Genomic DNA, 7,723 nt, shown 5'->3' on the forward strand with positions numbered 1-7,723 from the left:
AAAAGGATTCTTGACAACCCAATTATCAAATCAACATGTAGACTAAATTCACTTGGCACTAGTATAGGGTCTTAGACTAATATTGATATAATCACCCACTATATTAATCTCTATTCTAACTTTTGTTGAACATCCATCATCAACAATATTTGATATATAAATTTTGAATTGATTTGATTCTTGCTTCATGATCTATTGGTCAAGTCTTTATTTGAACAGTCATGTCCTTTCTCTCTCATAATGTTTCCACCACGATCACAGTCATATTATGATTTCTTTTGATTATGGGATTCGGTTATGTATAGGTATAATCAACTGGATGAGAAGATATTGAGCAAGAGGATTTGTGCTCTAATTTCTGAAATAAGATAATTTCTTAAATCTCTACTTGTTTAATTAGTCATATATTAGATAGAGTCAAGAAATTTGGGATGAAGAGTAATCTGGATATTAGAGCTTTGAAAATAGAAATCTAACAATAGTTTATTTATTTCTTATGCTGATGTTTAATCAAAGATGAATTGGATCTATATTGATTGATTGTATATGCTAGGCATAAACTAGTAAATATTGCAACTAAGTTTGTCATAAATAGAGACAAGAATCTTTGTATATGATCACTATTATATATACTACTTGTATCATTGATTTTGTATTATTAGATTCGTATTGATGGATTTGTTTTTACTTGAGATACTATTATTCTTATATGATTTTTGGGTATAAATATATTATTTGTTGACTATATATGCATACTAGTGATTGATGATTCGGTTATATGATTATGATATACTTATCTTGATCATATTATAACTTGGAATTAATTTGATAAAATCAACATAATAATTGGATGAAAAAGATATGGTTTGGATTTATCTTATCATGTGGATAGCTTCTAGGAGCTTATGTCTGCGATAGTCTCCATGGGCTTATATGTGAAATAGCCTTCAAGAGCTTATGTCTAAAATAGTCTTCATAAGCTTATACATCGGATAGCCTCCAAAAGTTGATGTCTATAATAACTGGTAAGGAACTTTTGCCTGAGATGGCCTCCATGGACTTATGCCTGGGATAGGTTCAGGAGCTTATATCTAAGAGAGCCTCCATAAACTTATGTATGAAAATTTAATCAAACATGGATTGGAGCGTGATCTTGTTTAGTCCAAAGTGGAAAAGAATAAGATTAAGAAATCTGAAATTATGATATAAGAAACAGATGTCAAGACACATGAAACTAATATTTAATAGAAGGGTTCACTTGTTGGCATATTATGGCATACCTCTTTTGACAAGACAAATCATTATAAGAAAATTGACTATTTGCGATGGCTAATTACTGTCACAAATAGTCAATTTACCATCCCTAATGTTATTAACTATGACTTATCGTCGTCAAAAATCCAACAAAAATATTCTAGTTGCTAATTACCATTATTAGCAACAGTAAAATTATCGTTGCTAATAATGATAATTAGCAAAGGCATTAGCAAGAATAGTGCCATCAATTAATAATTTTTTAATTTTTTAATTAAAATTTTAAAAGAACTATTAGCGACAGCTTGGCCATCACTAATGCCATCGCTAATAGTTTTTTATTTTTTAATTAAAATCTTAAAAAAAACTATTAGCAATGGTAGTACCGTCGCTAATAGTTTTTATTTTTTAAAAAAAATTATAATTAAATATTTTAAAACCTATTTTATAATTATTTTTTAAAATTTATTATAAATAAAATAATAATTATTTAACATAATTATAAATAAAAAATTAATTATATTTTATTAAAAATATAAATTTTATAATTTTATAAATCTACATCATAAATTTAAAAATTACATACATATGAAAAAAATAAGTAGCATATGGATGTAGCATCGCCATGAGTGAGCATCTTAATAAATTGAATCTTAAAAATAGATACAAGAAGAAAATATACTAGAAAAATTATGTATAGATGGTACTAAGTAACATATACCAATTAGGATAATTATAAAAACTATAACATAGTTTCAACGTGTAAAAGAGAAACAAGCAAATCATTAGATACTAGCATTAATAGAGATGATGATTTTAATGACTTGTAAGCTCATGCATGCTTTTGATGCAATAATTAAAAAAATAAAAAATAACATATACAAATTGATGCTTAACACATCATAACTAATTTTTCCACATCATCTAATGTTAATGCCTAAAATTAATGAAATATGAAGTTAAGATGAATATCTGAGGAGTAAAGTCTATCCTTTTCGAGATCATCAGGATCGACATAGGCAACAACAGTCCTTCCAATAATGAAATTTGATCCACTAAGAGAAATCTGCAAAAGAGAATAAACATGGAAGAGTTTAAAATGTAGAAAGAATAATATCTCATTAAAAATTTATTAAACATAAGAAAAAAATAAATACCTGCTCGTCAATAATGCTAAAATTAATAGTCCCTGAAATATAAAACCAAAATCACATAAACATCTAGTATTCCAGTAACTAGCTATGCATAATGCTTCAGTAAATCTACTCAGGCATAAATAAAATACTAGTTCTAATACCAAGTTGTCATTTTTAAATATTATGGAAACAACAATGCAGCATCATAAAGTGATCATAACAAATAGATCATACCATCTTCACCGGCAATCATATTTCTAAGATCACTAGCATGGTGGTTTTCATCTTCAGGTGCCCCATGTTTCTTCCCAGCAAGATTAAAATACAGTCTTGTATTTTAAAAGAATATTAGAATAATCCACAAATCAAGCACTTCAAGTACAGAAAATGTTGACTTTCACAATAAGAGCTCGCTACCAGTAGACATGCAACCATTGGTGGTATTACCAAGAGCGTGAATATGGAATCCATGAAGCCCTCGAGCCTAGAGATATTTGCAATTACCTTAGTAGGATCACAGTTAGGGATCAATGAGGTGGAAGGCAGTCGGAGGCTCACGACCAGGGGCTCAGAGAGGTAGGAGGCTGTCGGGGGCTCGCGATCGAGGGCTCGGGGAGGCGGTCAGATGCTTGCGACGGGGGGCTCAGGTAGGTGGGAGGTAGTCGGGGGTCTCACAACCAGGGGCTTGGGGAGGTGAGAGGCGAGAGGCAGTCAGGGGCTCGGGAAGGTGGGAGGTGGCTAAGAGCTTGGGAAAGCGACCGAGTGCTTGCAGTCAGACCCTTAAAGAGGCAGGAGGCAGCTGAGGGCCCAAGGAAGCGACCAAGTGCTCGAGGCTGGGGCCTTGAGGAGAAGGGAGGCGGTCGGGGGCTCACAGTTGGGGGCTTGAGGAGGTGGGAGGCAGCTAGGGGCTTGGGGCTTGGGGAGGCGGTCAGAAGCTCGGAGAGGTGAGAGGCGACCAGGGGGCCGATCCGGCAAGGGGAGATAGCGAGGGGCCCGATCTGACAAGGGGGAGGCAGCAGGAGGCCAATCCAGCAAGGGGAGGCGGCAGGGGCTCGATCCGACAAGGAGGAGGTAGTGGGGGACCCGATCCTGCAAGGGGAGGGGGGGCTGATCCAGTAGAAGAGGCGGTGGGGGGCCGATCCGGCAAGAAGAGCAGTGGAGGGAGAAGGGGGAGGTGGTCGATGGCCCGATCCGACAAAGGGAGGTGGCGGGTGGCCGATCCAGCAAGAGGAGATGGTGGGGGCCCGATCCAGCAAGAAAAGCAATAGGAGGAGAAAGAGGAGGTACTCGACGACAAGGAGAGAGCTCGAGGAAGATGATACGCGCACTGGGAAAGAGGTGGGAGAAACCATGGCGCACGGGCAGGGGGGTGGGGGAAAATGAGGGCGCACAGGGAAGATAATAGGCAAAAAGGGAGAAGTTACTAACGATGGTTAAACATCATCATTCATAATAAAAAAATTATTGCTAATAATCGTAGGCCAAATTAATAAAAAATTCATCACTATTTTTCTCTGAATATGATATAATTTTAAAATTTAAAGTTTATTTTTACCATTCATTATCTAAATAATTATCATTAGAGTATCGTCACAAAAGATCATCTCGATCCGATAGCTCTAGCTATATCGATCAATAAAATTTAATTTCGACAGTCACGAATGACTGCATGATGATCTGATAGATAGAGACCATCGATGGATCTAAAAATTTATAATGATGATCTCGATAATATTTATATCATACTATCAAAATTTTATTTTAGTCGAACATCATTATCATGGTCAATTTAGTATAGGATGATTTTGATCGTTAAATAAAAAATGAGTGATCAAAAGGCCAAACGGCATCCGATTAAGATAATTTTTTAAATAAATAATCTTTGCTACTACTTTGCTTATGTGTATAATGACGATCATAAAATACAAACGTATATAAATGAATCATCCATGTTGGGTGTAAAACCTCCCCCCAGCTGAAGTTCGTGTTCGGAGTGATCCCTCGGGGATGCTACAGGCAGACTTCGTCCGGACTCCAACGGGAGCCGAACTTCGTCCCCAATCTCAACTGTTGGAAGGCTTCGCCCGGACTCCCATGGGAGCCGGGCTCAGTCCTTGACCTCGACTGCGGGAAGGCTTCGCCCGGACTCCTATGGGAGCCGGGCTCCGCCCACGACTTCGCTTACAGGTAAACTTCGTCCGAACTCCTACGGGAGCCGAACTTCGTCCCCGACCTCAACTGCTGGAAGGCTTCGCCCGGACTCCTACGAGAGCCGGGCTCCGCCCACGACTTCGCTTACAGGTAAACTTCATCCGAACTCCTACGGGAGCCGAACTTCGTCCTCGACCTCAACTGCTGGAAGGCTTCGCCCGGACTCCTACGGGAGCTGGGCTCCGCCCACAACTTCGCTTACAGGTAAACTTCGTCCGGACTCCTACGGGAGCCGAACTTCATCCCCGACCTCAACTGCTGGAAGGCTTCGCCCGGACTCCCATGGGAGCCGGGCTCCGTCCTTGACCTCGACTGCGGGAAGGCTTCACCCGGACTCCTACGGGAGCCGGGCTCCGCCCACGACTTCGCTTACAAGTAAACTTCGTCCGGACTCTTAAAGGAGCCGAACTTCGTCCCTGACTTTAATTGCAGGTAGACTTTGACCGGACTTCTACGGGAGCCAGATCTCGCCAGCTACTGGCAGACTTCGTCCGGACTCCTACGGGAGTCGGACTCCATCTTCTACTCCGACTGCAGGCAGACTTCGTCCGGACTCCTACAGGAGCCGGACTCCATCTTCTATTTCGACTGCAGGAAGACCTCGTCCGAGCTCCTACAGGTGCCGGACTTCACTTCCGACTCCAACTACAGACTCCAATCGAACTTCGACCGACAAGTCTGGACCCCCTGGCAGGCCACAGTAACGGACAGCACTGCTCCACTTCCTGCGGCGGACCCTACGCGGCTCCATTAATCCCTGGCAGGCCACAGTAACGGACAGCACTGCTCCACTTCCTACGGCGGACCCTACACGGCTCCATTACTCCCTGGCATGCCACAGTAACGGGCAGCACTGCTCCACTCCCTGCGGTGAATCCTATGCGGTCCCACCACTCTCTGGCGAGTCGCGACAACGGACGCCGCTCCACTCCCCGCAACTGATTCCACGTGGCGAGCCATGGTGATAGCCACGACTCCACCCCATTACTCTTCATGATAAATTCTTCCTGGCCCCGTACGGCCCACGACGAGGCGATCATAAACAGTCGCTATCAATCCGCTGCTCCCCCCGTCTATAAAAGAAGATCCCAGATACGTTATTCTCTAAGCTCTCATTTTTTACCTAGAAACTCTGCTAAAATTTTTGTTCGAGCACTCCATTCTTGTTGAGGCAGAGAACTGACTTGAACATCGGAGGGTCTTGTCGGAGCAACCCCACCTCCGGTTTAGACTTCTTTTGCAGGTTCCGACGGCGACCGTGACCCCCACGACTCTAGCTTCTCCGGCGCAGGCAGATTTTTGCACCAACAGGATTGGCGCTAGAGGAAGGGTCTGAACCTTCGCAGTCCCCTTGTTCTTAAAGGAACGCTCAACGGGATTGCCCACGGGCATCTTTTCCGACGCCCTCTCCTCCTTCCTCCACTTGGTCTTTGCCCGATGCCTCCCTGCAAGGCGTCCGCACGGCGATCCACGGCCTCCACGGTCAGATCTCGGGTTCCGGCCTCACCTCCAGTTTTTCAGCCTCCTCCACATTCTCCGGCAATGGTCGCCAGCATGGAGCGGTCGGACAATCGACCTCCGATGGATTTCACCAACACCATCTCGGGAGGATCCCGGCAGGAAGCAACCAACGTACTTGGCCGTACCCCCCAAACGACAAAAGATTGAGGAGCCCATAACCTTTACTGAAGAAGATGCTCAGAGAGTTCAATTCTCTCATAACGACACGGTCGTAGTTTTCTTGAATATAGCAAATTACGACGTCCGCCGCATTCTCGTCGATAATGAAAGTTCGGCCGACATTTTGTTCTACGACGCCTTCTCAAGAATGTCTATCCTTGACAGCCATTTGAGGCTGATTAGCTCCCCTCTAGTAGGGTTTACCGGCGACGCTGTTCCGGTGGAGGGAATGATAACTTTGACTGTGGCCGCAGGTCGATATCCAAGGCAATCCAGGGCTATGGTGAATTTCTTAGTGGTGAAGGCGCCGTCAGCCTACAACGCAATCCTCAGCCGACCTGGCCTCAATGCTCTCTAAGCCGTCATGTCAACCTACCATTTGAAGTTGAAATTCCCCACCAACCAGGGGATCGGAGAGGTCCGAGGAGACCAAGCCCTGGCCAGATACTGCTACAACATAGCCTTGCAAAGAAGCGACCAATCTGACCCCTGTCCAATCGATGGACTGGATGCTCACGACGACCTCACTGAAGAGAGGGGCGGTCCAATTGAAGATCTGGTACCAATCCCTTTGAACGATGGAAATGCGGAGCATGTGGCGATGATCGGCTCCAACCTAGGGGAAGAGGTGCGAATGCATCTCATCGATTTTCTACGAAAGAACGCGGACGTCTTCGCTTGGGTTCCGACGGACATGCCGGGGATCGACACGGAAGTCATGGAGCACCGACTAGCCGTTGATCCAAAACACCGACCGACGAAAGAAAAAATTCGAGGTCATGCACCAGAGAGGCAAAAGGCGATAGTCGAGAAAGTGGACAAACTCCTTAAGACCGGATTCATTAGAGAAGTCAATTATCCTGATTGGATTTTCAACGTTGTCCTAGTCAAAAAAGCAAACGGCAAGTGGAGGATGTGCATAGACTTCAAAAAGTTGAATAAGGCCTGCCCCAAGGACAGCTACCCCCTGCCCAGAATCGATCAACTGGTGGATGCGACCTCGGGCCATGAGCTCCTCACCTTCATGGATGCATTCTCCGGCTATAATCAAATCAGGATGTCGCCGGAAGACGAAGAAAAGACTGCTTTCATTACTAACCGTGGCCTTTACTGTTACAGGGTCATGCCTTTCGGCCTCAAAAACGCAGGCGCAACCTACCAGCGGTTGGTGAACAAAATCTTCAAGGAGCAGATCGGCCGCAACATGAAGGTCTACGTGGATGACATGCTCGTAAAAAGCAAATCTTTCATGGACCACATCGCCGACCTCGAGGAGACCTTCGACGCTCTCCGAAAATATAAAATGAAGTTGAACCCGACTAAATGTGCTTTCGTAGTAACCTTGGGAAAGCTTCTGGGCTTCATGGTGTCGGGGCGCGGGATTGAAGCCAATCCAGAAAAAATTTGCGCCATCCAGGAGATGGCCGCCCTAAAGTCGATAA

Source organism: Elaeis guineensis, chromosome 2 (genome assembly GCF_000442705.2).
Source record: "Elaeis guineensis isolate ETL-2024a chromosome 2, EG11, whole genome shotgun sequence".
Classification (NCBI taxonomy): Eukaryota; Viridiplantae; Streptophyta; class Magnoliopsida; order Arecales; family Arecaceae; genus Elaeis; species Elaeis guineensis.